At 44.9% G+C, this 12,629-nt stretch overlaps 1 protein-coding gene across 6 annotated transcripts in view; it reads right to left on the reverse strand.

The window, feature by feature from the left end:
* The window catches only part of LOC134529640 (1-acyl-sn-glycerol-3-phosphate acyltransferase gamma-like), an 81,728-nt gene that overhangs the window by 40,989 nt on the left and 28,110 nt on the right, over positions 1–12,629 (reverse strand). The window contains exon 1 of one of the 6 annotated variants that reach the window (XM_063363949.1): positions 6,644–6,716. The exons of 3 other annotated variants lie outside the window; for them this stretch is intronic. The gene's annotated coding sequence lies outside the window, so the exon portion shown is untranslated. Of the gene's footprint in view, positions 1–6,515; positions 6,717–12,629 lie in introns of those variants that run through there. 2 more of the 6 variants (XM_063363947.1, XM_063363946.1) reach the window with 2 other exon arrangements.

Raw genomic sequence — 12,629 nt, forward strand, 5'->3', positions numbered from 1 at the left:
AAGCTAAGGGAAATAACACAGGTAGTGTTACAAGAATACTACACCTGCAAGTGAACCTACAGTCTACAAGCAAGTGTGTAAGTGTAAGTGGGATAATACACTGTTCTGCTGCATACATACAGCATTGCCTCCCACACACTAGAGACAAGATAAGTAGACCGCACCAACACATAGTTACTACACTCTACTACTACTTACTACTAGTTCTGAAACTCAAAAACGCTTAGGCATAGGGTTTGGTGCAAGGTGTGTTAAAATGTTTGACAAGTTGTATGTAGTAATATTACTAATGATAATAATGAAAACAAGTCAAAAATTGTTTCCGTTAACGAGTTGAGCTTAGGTAGCATTAATGTAAAATTTTAAAAATGCCTTTGTTTAAAAAAATATTAAAGAGAAATTAAAATATATATAAATAAATACCTGAATCGGCTTATCATTAAATTGAAAACATTTTTTTAAATTGTACTCAATAACATTTACTGCAAACTTTTTGTTGAAACCATTTAAAAGTACCACAACGAAAGGAATTCTCTAGGAACACTCGTGCAAAACACAAAAATAACTGGTTATAACAGAACTAATATTCTTTATAGTTACATATATTTACATATTTTATATTAACATAATTATATTAAACAGCCCTCATGTGGGCACACAGCTACACTATTGAGAAATTACTTCCTTACCTATTGTCAGGAAAGCAGAAATCGGATAGTAACATTTAGGAATGAAGAAAATATTTGCAATTTCATGCAAAGTTGCTGACATAAACCATCATAGCAATAAACAAATAGCATGAGAAATACTGTATGTTTTCACTTTTGTATTGCCATGAAAACAAGTTTTGAACATTGGTTAAAAATGATGCAGCAAAGCAATAGCGAAACAATGAAATAACCTAGTATAAAATTTTGTATTCTCCACGGAAAATTTATTTATTGGAGGTATGACCCAAGCAACGCACAGGCTAATCATTACAAGGGAATTTCACAATTTAATTTGAAATTAGTACACGCTAGTTTGGATAAAACAGCAGCATGATTGTAATTTTAACACTTCAATGCATATAAACAATTCATCATAATTGCTATACTACCAGAAATAATAGATGTATTGAAGTGGCACAAACGAAATTTCAAAACACTAAACTCGTAGAACGACACTTTTTTTTTATAATTTCTTAATACTGTAACAAAAACAACAGTATTATACAAACATAACTTGTAGAACATTAAACACAACATTCATTAGCTCTACATTTATCTTAATATAATACATCCACACACACTTTACAAATTTTTTATTATCTTATTACTAGAGACCTGCAAAATTCGCGGTTTCGATGGCCTTCAGGATAGACTGCACATACCCCTGTACACTCGGGCAAATAACACAAGTTCATTAGCTGCTGACTTGTAACTCTTCTCAGCTGGTTTGTCTGTGATTCAATCCTTCTTTGGTTGAGGGTGTATAACTGGTTGAGATTCGTCCAGATGAACAGTAAGCCAATAGCAAAATTATCTAAGAGGTATATGTGTTTGAATTCTGGCCTATCACCGAATGAATCCGCGAATTTTGCAGGTCTCTACTTATTACTTATTTTGTTACACTGTAACACAATACCACTCACTGGTTGTGGTGTCTAGTGCACTGCACTATGCACATTAGTTGCAAAAAGATAAAATATCAATTAGTGAAAAAAAAAAATATTAGTCATGATATACACAACCCATGAATAGATGACATTTACTTTTGGTATATTCATAAATAGGAATACAAAATAATAACATTATTTTAAAACTAATATATTAATTAAACACAAATAAATAAATACCATGTACTCCTAAATTCAGTATTTAGGTACATTTAACCTAAAAAACATTAAGGTTTTTCCTATCTATCGTGGCGAGATACGATGAGCACACCGTTACAAATGTACAAATAAATTTACGTTACGAATGTTTGCTAGCTCATAAATTTAATCAATTGTCCGGTAGAACTTGAGATCTATATAGTCTTAATACCTGTAAGTCAGTTGTGTATTTGAATGTTCGTATGATTGTGCCATTTAACACTTCAAAGAGGCTAATGAAATTATTCAATATAATATTTAAGAGTGGCGGGTTAAAGTTTATTAACGTAATGTCAATGCATTCAAAATATCGCTCGCAAATGTTAATGTTTTGCGTGGCGTCGGTATAGGCTAGGGTTAGTGACAAAGCATTAACAAAATGGCCGGCCATACCTGGACGGACGATTTATTCTTACGTTAATAACGTAAATATTCCGAATGCTGGTTCGCAACTTATTATATCATCAGCCTTATGATGATATCAGGTATCTTTTTTTAATCTAAAAATAGCAATCATTAATTATATTTTAATAGTGCAGAAATACTAAGTTTATCTTCATCACTTTCTTATTAATAAGAGCATGCATTTTCTGCGAAAAGATTTCCAGACTAGCTGAGAGTTAAAACACTAGTATTGTCTATGTTTTGTGACTGGTTCAGTTTCGTTCAAGCACATGCTTAGTACATGAATCACAGCCATCCAGTGCGGGAGAAAACGTGTTCTGAACGGCACGGTGAAATAGGGCTGTCTTCTCTTGCAGGCGGCCACCAGTCACAAGAAGGAAACCGTTGGCGTGGGCATACCTTTTTGCGGTCTAATGAGCATTCAAATTTTTTCGCGAACTTCATGGCCCTACTTATTAGTCAAGAATAAATTAATTGATGGATGTGATTGTTCTACGGAAATGTATCTATTTCGTAAGCCATTAAGAAACATTTAAATACAATGTTCCTGAGACCTTTAGCCATTTGTCTGTTTTTAATAATAGGTGTTGCTTTAACTCACCCGTGTTTCTCCACTATTGATGTCTGTGCCACATTTGCCAACGATTTCTTACTTTTAACACCGTTATTCAGTTTCTTAATAAAAAAAAGTTGGTTGTCTGTAAAGTCGGTTTACGGACGATAGTTTAACGTGACGACGTCATAACAAAACATTGATGAAATGATTGCATACTTTTATGAATAAAATTGAATCATTTTTATTGAATTATCACTATTTTGTATGGATACCAAGAAGAAGTGAAATTAAATCTACAATTTAATTGATAAATTTACTTTTATTTGCACTCATTAATTCAAATATGTTTATTACTTTAACGAACAGATTATTTTAACTATAACTTTTATACATGTTTGCTATTTAACTTCTTCCAATCTGTGTTATTCTGTTAAGGATATGACGATGATAGGACAAGTAGGAAACGAATGGGAGTGTTTCAAGTTTAATGTGCCTCGAAAAAGTCAAATCGATGGTTGTTCCAATCGAGTGGAAGAGAGATAGATGCGGCACAAGCGTACAATGAGCGTAACGGGACACAGTGTAATGGGACAATATGCGTTAAGGGACACTTTTTCGTGCGTGCAGCCGACGTTCATTGATTTATTAGACAGTGTCACATCAATAAAGAGCGTTTTGAATGTTTTCGCCCTTTCGTAACATCTTTGCGCCACTTTGGCATTTTGACAGAACCGAAAATGCCATAGACTGCACTCCAACTCTATCGCTCCGTCTGCAGTATGGCAACAATGGAGAGGGCGACAACCAGGGATGGGGCGAGCCTAGCATCATTTCTGAGAATCGGCTGTGAACACGAGTGATTGGTGTCAAAGAGAAAGAAAGACCCGGGAGGGGTGGAGGTGGGGAGGAGGAAAGGTTTGACAGAGGCAGCAGAAAATGACCTGGCCGATGGGCGTGCGACTGAAGCGCTATCCTACGGACAACAGTTTAACTTTTTTCTCATTCTTGCCCTATGTTTCTGGAAACGACCAACAGATGAGTTAGCATCGGAAATTTATTCTCATAGCCGAGGGCCTAATAAGCCTTAAGTTTGCACCGAATTTTAAATTCTACACAATAAATAACACTCACTTATAAATAGTTACTAGCTGATTTATTCAATAAATAATTTAAATATAACGCAAGCTAGCAAACAACTTTATTTTGGAAAAGCAAAAATCAGTTTCAGGAATTCTATTAATCAGAAATGCTTTATAGAAGGTTTACCTCATTTCATGAGCTAGCAATATTTGAGTACAAAATGCTGTTTTTATGTGTGTATAAAAAACCTAGTTCCATAGCTTGACGACTTAACCAGTAATAATTCCAGAAAATCCATAGTACTTAGAAACACTGTGAAACTAACCACTCATTAAAATGGTAAACTGCTCGTAATCTACTTTAAGTATAACAATGCCCGACTAGTGAATGATTGATAAAATAGCAAGTAAAAAATAAATAAATTGAAATTTTTAATTTTTTCCCCACACAAAGTGGTTCTTTCAGAATCACTATATGTTATATGTAGCTAAACTAACCTAACCAACCACTATCACTACATAAGAATATTTTAAATTTAAAACCTAACCTTAAAACTCATAACTATAAGCAACTGGTTAACTTCTTGACGTCTCACAATGCCCTCTTTTAAGACAGTTCTTGGAAGAAAAATTTTAATTTTAAGTTTTTTAACAATAAAAATGCTAAAAATATTTCATTTCCAACTGGATTCTTTAAAGCTTGTTACTTGAGAATTGGGTAAATATTTACTTGGGCGGTATTTCCGAAAAAAAATGTTAAAAATCCGAAAATACCTTTAAATAATGCTCTTCAACTTCCTCTTTTCATTAAAAGCGGCGGAGATTAGAAATTCCAAATACTTTAGGAGATATCGAATTTTTAAATTTCTTCATATGTAGTTGAGCGGTATTTGCGAAAAAAAATGTTAAAAATCCGAAAATACCTTTATTATATGCTCTTCAACTTCCTCTTTTCATTAAAAGCGGCGGAGATTTGAAATTCCAAATACTTTAGGAGATATCGAATTTTTAAATTTCAGCACAAAACCAGCGCATTCCTGTGGCGTGCGTGCACCATTGTTTCTTGTTTACGTACGAGTATTTTTTTTTTATTGGATAATGATGTCACGTGATTGTTCGTGATAGGCCAGAATTCAAATTAACTAATACGTGATTATTTAGTTCAATTATTGTTTAAAACGGTGTTTAATTACCGCCTCCAACTTAGGTGAGTTTTTAACGTTTCTAATTTTAAAGTCTTATTTGTTATTTTGATATTGTTGCGCAAGTAATAAGTAACAAAAAAATTTACGTGAGTTGTTACTGTACATCCTTTGTTACGGGCTTGTTAGGTAAGGTCAGTTACATTATAAATAATTTAAAACTAAGGAATAATTAAAATTAATTTACATTATTTTTAATATCACCTTAGTTTTAAAGTATTTATAATGTAACTGACCTGACCTAATCAACCATTTTATTAATTACGCATTCACGATTCACGTATTCACGTCTCACGAACACACGGCAAAATAACAAAAATGGCGCCGCTCGAATGGTTCCACAGGTCTTGTATTGCAAAATTAAAAAATTCGATATCTTCTAAAGTATTTGGAATTTCTTATCTCCGCCGCTTTTAATGAAAAGAGGAAGTTGAAGAGCATATCATTAAGGTATTTTCGGATTTTTAACATTTTTTTTGCAAATACCGCTCAACTACATATGATGAAATTTAAAAATTCAATATCTCCTAACGTATTTGGAATTTCTTACCTCCGCCACTTTTAATGAAAAGAGGAAGTTGAAGAGCATAAAATAAAGGTATTTTCGGATTTTTAACATTTTTTTTCGGAAATACCGCCCAAGTAAATATATACCGAGAATTGCATTGAAGTCAGCAGAAACTGGTGGTTCAGTAAATTAAATAACTTTAAAATAAATATTTGCTTTGCTTTTATTGCTTTACCCAAAACTTTTTCTATACTTATCGCCATTCGCACTACCAAGTGTTTAAAAATCCTATATTAATTTCAAAATACCTTCTTAAAATCTATAGTGTTCAATAAAACTATTAATGTAATTTTAAAAAAAGCCACACTTGTTTACTTTAAATAAATTTTAAAATAGTCTAAAACAGTAATTTTAAATGTGACTAACTTAATCCAAACTAATATGCTTACTATTATATAGTAATTTTTAAGTACGTTTCATAACCTCAACAAACATTCACACGATTATAACTTAATATAAATGTCCACACGATTTCACAATATTTTATTGTATCTAACCTAACCTGATACTAACTTAGTGTTTTTATATTTTAGCAATTCAAATGAATAAACAATTTCGTTTACCTTTTGCTATTTCCTTCAAAAACTATCCGGTTTAATAACAAGGCACTACGTAATGTGTAAAGCTTTCCCCCCGCAATTCCAAAATCGTGCTATGGTATTAATTTGAACTTATAACAATTCCAATTTTAATTCTTTCTATTAAAAAACCCTTACTAGAAGATAATAATATAAACATTTAACCATTAAATTATTTCATAACCACTTCACCCATTAAATTAAAATGAATGTAATTCAGACGACTCACACTTACAAACAATAAAAATTAACATTAAAAAGAGACTGCATACCACGTGAAATGTTTAAATACCTTTAAACGCAAATTAAATTCACTCCGTATTACACACACTAAAATAAAATTCAGGAGTTAGCCTGTTGGCCTACATATCACTTAATTCCTCGTTTAGCATTTACAAACCTCAAGCCATTCGAATAACAACTCGTAAACAATACACTTTTTTTTTCGGGAGGTGTAGCAAAAAAAAATTACTATTACGCTTCTTTTCTGCGTCGGATATTGTTCGATTGTCTTTTTTTTTCTCTCTCTCTTTTACGATTAAAAATTAAAATACTTTTTTTATTTCCACCAAAAAATGTTTCCAAATGAATTTGGATTTTTTTTACAATTGTTTTAAAGTGGTATTTAGATAAAAATCGTATATGTACTGACAATGTACTACAATGTGCAGTCATTAAACACGGACTACAATTCCATCAGACGCACATGACAGCTATCGGAATGCGCCTGTCCAAGAGGAACATTACATAGTCCAACACTCAAAATATGCAGTGTGTTATTCCTAGCTAAGTTATTTTGGATCTTAAGCCTTCAAGGGTTATTCTTTTTATATATAAAATATAGACTAGCAGTTATTTGATTCATTAAGTGTTTCGCCACTGTACTATCATTTAATGAAACTTCTGCCATCTTGTTTTTTCATTCAAGTCATGTAACTGACGACAGCCGCTGGTGCTCCCTCTGGGTCGCACAGGCCGTTATGTCCCAACAACACTTACTCGAATTGCGTGCCCGTGCGTGATGAGCGCCGCGACGAACGGCAAGCCGACCGAAGCACCGGCCGGATGTGGAAATGCGCTAGTGTGTAATTAAATAAGTAATTCCTCTTTTCAAAACCAAAATAATAACAATTAAAAGATACTGAAGTAATATGAGGATTACGTGTATTTGTAAAATAATAATGTAATATTAAATTTAACAACTAAGTCCAAAACTGGTCGGGGCTGTTTTCCCACACTACACGCGTCTTGGCGTAAGGTCGCGCGGCTCTCTAGCGCCAGTTGCCGCCGGGAGCTTACAGGGGGCGGTCACTCTGCGAACGCAGAGCCTACAGTTTTCGCGCCAATTTTCCAGTTTATCGCCATAGTCGTAAGTTTACCTAATCTTTTCAATTAGCTCTGCGCCTGATCCCACTTAGCCGTACGTTCTTACGTGCGGCTCTTCGCTTATCATTTAAATCCCAACAGGGATATTTAGGCATATTACGTAAATTTTATGTTCAAAGTACTCGGACAGCAGACTTGAGCCTTACACATTTTTCCAGGCTTCGACGCCGGTTAATCGTTGTTTGATAAAGGCTTCTGGCAAGCCTTTAGTGTCATGGTGTACTGCCGCCGCCCGTCTCTCTGTGGGAGCTGAGGGGGAATATCTAGCGGGTTGCAGTGACGTGTATGTGGATTGAATGTCCGGTGGGCGCCAGGCTAGCCTGAACTAGACCATGAGATGAATCGTGGGTTCTTTCTGCCCCAGCGTGGTCCGCTAGATAAGTCGGCTTACGATGACGACGAACTTACTGTGTTGGTGCTGGATACGCCCTAAGCAATATAGGGGGTTGCATGCCTGGCTGATGGGATTACAAGAACACTGAAATTACACACGGGGACGTTTCTGAGTAACTTTATTAGTCGTTACTCACGAATGACAAGTTACGTTGGTACACGGTACAAGTTCCGGGTTACCCAATGAAAACACTAATTAATTATTACGCTACGATCTAACTCCGCGGCAGTCTTGCGGGTTAAAAGTTCACTGGAGGCGGCCAGTGCCGTATGTTACCATGGGGGGTCGCGTGATGGCGTTACGAAGCTTGGCGTTACAAATTATTCGCTCGTGATACCGGCAGGCATTTGCACGACATGTTAATTAAAAAGTTCACTGGAGACGGCCAGTACCGCAAGTGGAGCCAGTGGCGCAGTTGCACTCGATGCTCTTTAAGCCGGTCGGGATAGTCCCGGATCCGCGGAAAAAGGGCTCGGGGACACGTGGGCAGCTAATAAAAGGAAGTTTTGGGGTAATTACTCACATGGCAGAATGAGTGATCGTTGAATTCAAAGATGATGGCCGCTCACGGAACGTTAGTTGCGCCCCGGGCCTGAGCTTGGAGAAGACTGCCGGAAGATGGCCGCCGCGCGGGGTAGCTTCCGGGCTACCCCCACCACCCCGCGCCGCGCGCCAAGACACTTATATCACCTTACAACTATAAGTTTAAGTAAAAAAATCGTTCCAGGTACTTAATTACAAATTAGTATCTGGAAACTAATTGCTGAGGGCTTGATATATGACAAACTAGCAAGTAACTGTTTGAAAATATAAGTCAGTGGACGACTGTTGTTTACACGTAATTACACTGATGCGCATTGATTAACTAAGTAATTAAAGTGTTGGTGGTGATTGAAATTAACGGGACTGATCATTGTACTTATATTATGTTTATAAGTTATGCATCGAATTAGGTCCCGTGGCGGAGCTCTCACTTGACTCGTCCGGGGTTTGGAGAGGATGCGCTCCGAAAGGGCAACCTGCCACTGATCGGGTGAAACCGGCTTAAGGGTAGCGTCGGTACGACGTCAAACGCCCCCCCCTAGAGAAGCCCGGTTTTGCCGATTAGTCTCCGACGTCACTTGGTATCTTCAGCCAAATACAGCACTTGAACGTGTGCTGCATAGATATGGCGGCGCATGGGGACGCCGCCCCAATCCCTGCGATGTCAGCTGGGCCGGGAGGCGGCGTCGCGATGAACGAAGCGTTGGCGCACGGGGACGCTGCCTCAGTCCCTGCGAAGGCAGCGGGGCCGGGAGGCAACATCGCGGCGCATGGGGACGCCGCCCCAATCCCTGCGATGTCAGCTGGGCCGGGAGGCGGCGTCGCGATGAACGAAGCGGTGGCGCACGGGGACGCTGCCTCAGTCCCTGCGAAGGCAGCGGGGCCGGGAGGCAGCATCGCGGCGCATGGGGACGCCGCCCCAATCCCTGCGATGTCAGCTGGGCCGGGAGGCGGCGTCGCGATGAACGAAGCGTTGGCGCACGGGGACGCTGCCTCAGTCCCTGCGAAGGCAGCGGGGCCGGGAGGCAGCATCGCGGCGCATGGGGACGCCGCCCCAATCCCTGCGATGTCAGCTGGGCCGGGAGGCGGCGTCGCGATGAACGAAGCGGTGGCGCACGGGGACGCTGCCTCAGTCCCTGCGAAGGCAGCGGGGCCGGGAGGCAGCATCGCGGCGCATGGGGACGCCGCCCCAATCCCTGCGATGTCAGCTGGGCCGGGAGGCGGCGTCGCGATGAACGAAGCGTTGGCGCACGGGGACGCTGCCTCAGTCCCTGCGAAGGCAGCGGGGCCGGGAGGCAGCATCGCGGCGCATGGGGACGCCGCCCCAATCCCTGCGATGTCAGCTGGGCCGGGAGGCGGCGTCGCGATGAACGAAGCGGTGGCGCACGGGGACGCTGCCTCAGTCCCTGCGAAGGCAGCGGGGCCGGGAGGCAGCATCGCGGCGCATGGGGACGCCGCCCCAATCCCTGCGATGTCAGCTGGGCCGGGAGGCGGCGTCGCGATGAACGAAGCGGTGGCGCACGGGGACGCTGCCTCAGTCCCTGCGAAGGCAGCGGGGCCGGGAGGCAGCATCGCGGCGCATGGGGACGCCGCCCCAATCCCTGCGATGTCAGCTGGGCCGGGAGGCGGCGTCGCGACGCACGGCTCGCTGTCGTCTAGCACATAGTCCTGGAGCCACGTCGGCGGGTGGCGCTCCCGTCGTGGCCTTCCCGTAGCAATGCTTAGTGGCTCGTCTGGTTCCGTGATGACGGGGTTCGCGTCGGACATGTTCCCGTCAAGGTCCCTGAGCTCCGACGGCGTCGCCTCCGTAATTCGACACTGGCCTGACCAATCCCGGTCCGTTCCCCCTTGTAGGGCCACGTCGTGGGCGATGGAGCTCTCCCGGTTTGGGGAGTGTTCACGTCCGGCGGGTTCGCTGCGGGGCGACGCGACAGTGGCTGCCGGGTCGGGCGGCGGCGTTGCGGCGCCTGGCTCGCCGTCGTCGAGCACATAGTCCTGGAGCCACGTCGGAGGGTGGCGCTCCCGTCGTGGCCTATTCGTGCTCCGGCTGGAATCCCCGTCGGGGCCCATGAAGACCGTGGCCGGGTCGGATGGGGGGGTCCCGGGCGTTGGCGTCCCGGGGCCGGACGTGCCGAGCCGATTGTCCGTGCTGGTTCCCGGGCCGTCGCTTGGGCGTGTCACGCGGACTTCGCCTGTGGGACTCGTCATATTCCCGTCGGGGGCGCGGTCGGGGACACAGCCCCGACGCCGAGCAGGGCGGCGTCGTCTTCGGCGGGGGCGGTCTACTCTCTCGCCAGGCGACCCCTCGCCCCTCTGAGACGCGGGCCCAGCTCCGTGGCCTTCTTCGCCTGCCGTCGTGGGGGCGAAGCAGAGCCTCTTGGGGCGCGTGGTGCCCCGTTGAGCCCCTTGAGGGGTAACGGCCTGGTCCGGGGTTCCATTTGGGTTGGGGTGGGGCTCGTCCGCGGGGCCCATCCCATGCGGCGTCGGGCTCATGGTGGCCGGAGTTGTTTCATCGTCGTCTCGGGGTTCCACTGGGCCGTCGTCATCCGCTCCATCGGGCGGCGGGGCACCCGGTACGGCCGCTAGCCGGAGGTCGTCTCGATGAATTTTCCGGACATGGCGACCACCCAGGTTGATCCGGTACGAGGTCGCTCCCACGCGGCGTTGGACAACGTAGGGCCCCCGCCAACGGGGTGCGAGTCCGGCGCAGTAATTCCGCGGGGCGGTGGACAGCGGGTGGACCCGCACGAACACCAGGTCTCCCGTCCGTAGAGGGGGTGGTGCCCTGGTGGTCTGGGGGGTGATATGTTGGGTATACTGTTCCTGCTGTTGCCGGGCGGCATCATGTTCAGCTGTGCGCCGTTGGTCGCGTTCTCCCCCTCGCTCCTCGGGGTGGGGGACGCCGTGGGTGGCCCACTCGCCGGGCAGAGGGAGGTTGTGGCCCTGTACCATCTCCGCAGGTGTCATGCCGGTGGCGGCGTTCACGCGCCTCCGGACGCAGAAGAGCGCGTCGGCGACGTGGTTGTCCCACTGAGCATGATCGTCCCCGAGGCGGAGTCGTAGCTGGATCTTGAGCTCTTGGTTCCGGCGCTCAGTGGGGTTCGCCCTTGGATGGTAGGAGGGCGTCGTGTGGTGGTCGATGTGGGCCTCACGACACCAGTCCCTCCAACGTGCACCCAGGAACTGGCTGCCGTTGTCCGTCAGTGCGGATTGGGGGTAGCCCCAACGAGGAAGGAACTCGCGGGTCAGTAGGCCGATGATGGTTGCCGCCCGGGAGTTGCCGCAGGGGTAGGCCTCGGTCCACCTGGTGAACATGTCCGTGATGACGATCAGGAACCGTTTGCCACGTGGTGAGCGCGGGTAGGGCCCCATCACGTCGAGGGCGATGGTCTGGAATGGCGTCGACGGTAGGCGGGGTTGTTGTTGTTGCACCCCGTCCCCACGCCGAGCCTTGCGCTGCTGGCAGACCTCGCACCCCTTGATGTATTCACGGACGTCCCGAGCTACCCCGGGCCAGTGGTAGTACTGCCCGATGGCCCGGTGGGTCTGATCTGCCCCCGGATGTCCCGCGAGGTCGTGGTCATGGTGAAACAGCAACACGGCCTCGCGGGCCTCCGGTGGCACGTAGGTCCTCCATGTTCCCGTCGGGTCGGGAGACCTATTCATTATCCTGTCCCCTTGGAGGAGCCAGGTCGTCTGCCCCACTCTCTCGGCCGATTGCCGACGGCGGTGGGCATCAGGAGATCGCTGTTGGGCCTCTAAGACGCGGCGGTCTACGTCGGCGGCCGTGTTCGGAGGCGCGTCGTCCGTGGCCTCGCCTACGATGTTCTGAGCGTAGGCGGGTTGTTGGGCGCCTCGTGCCGTGGCGTAGTCTGGGGGCAGGACGTCTTCCCAGTCGTGGTCATCCACCACCCCTTCGCTGGTGTCGGGTTCACGGGAGAGCAGGTCGGGGAGCTGGTTCTCGACGCCGGGCACGTGCTCAACGACGAAGTCGAAGGACTGTAGGAGCAGTGCCCAGCGGATCAGTTTCCCCTTCCGCCCCTGCATGGTATGCAGCCAGGTG

This window comes from Bacillus rossius, chromosome 2 (assembly GCF_032445375.1).
Source record: "Bacillus rossius redtenbacheri isolate Brsri chromosome 2, Brsri_v3, whole genome shotgun sequence".
NCBI lineage: Eukaryota > Metazoa > Arthropoda > Insecta > Phasmatodea > Bacillidae > Bacillus > Bacillus rossius.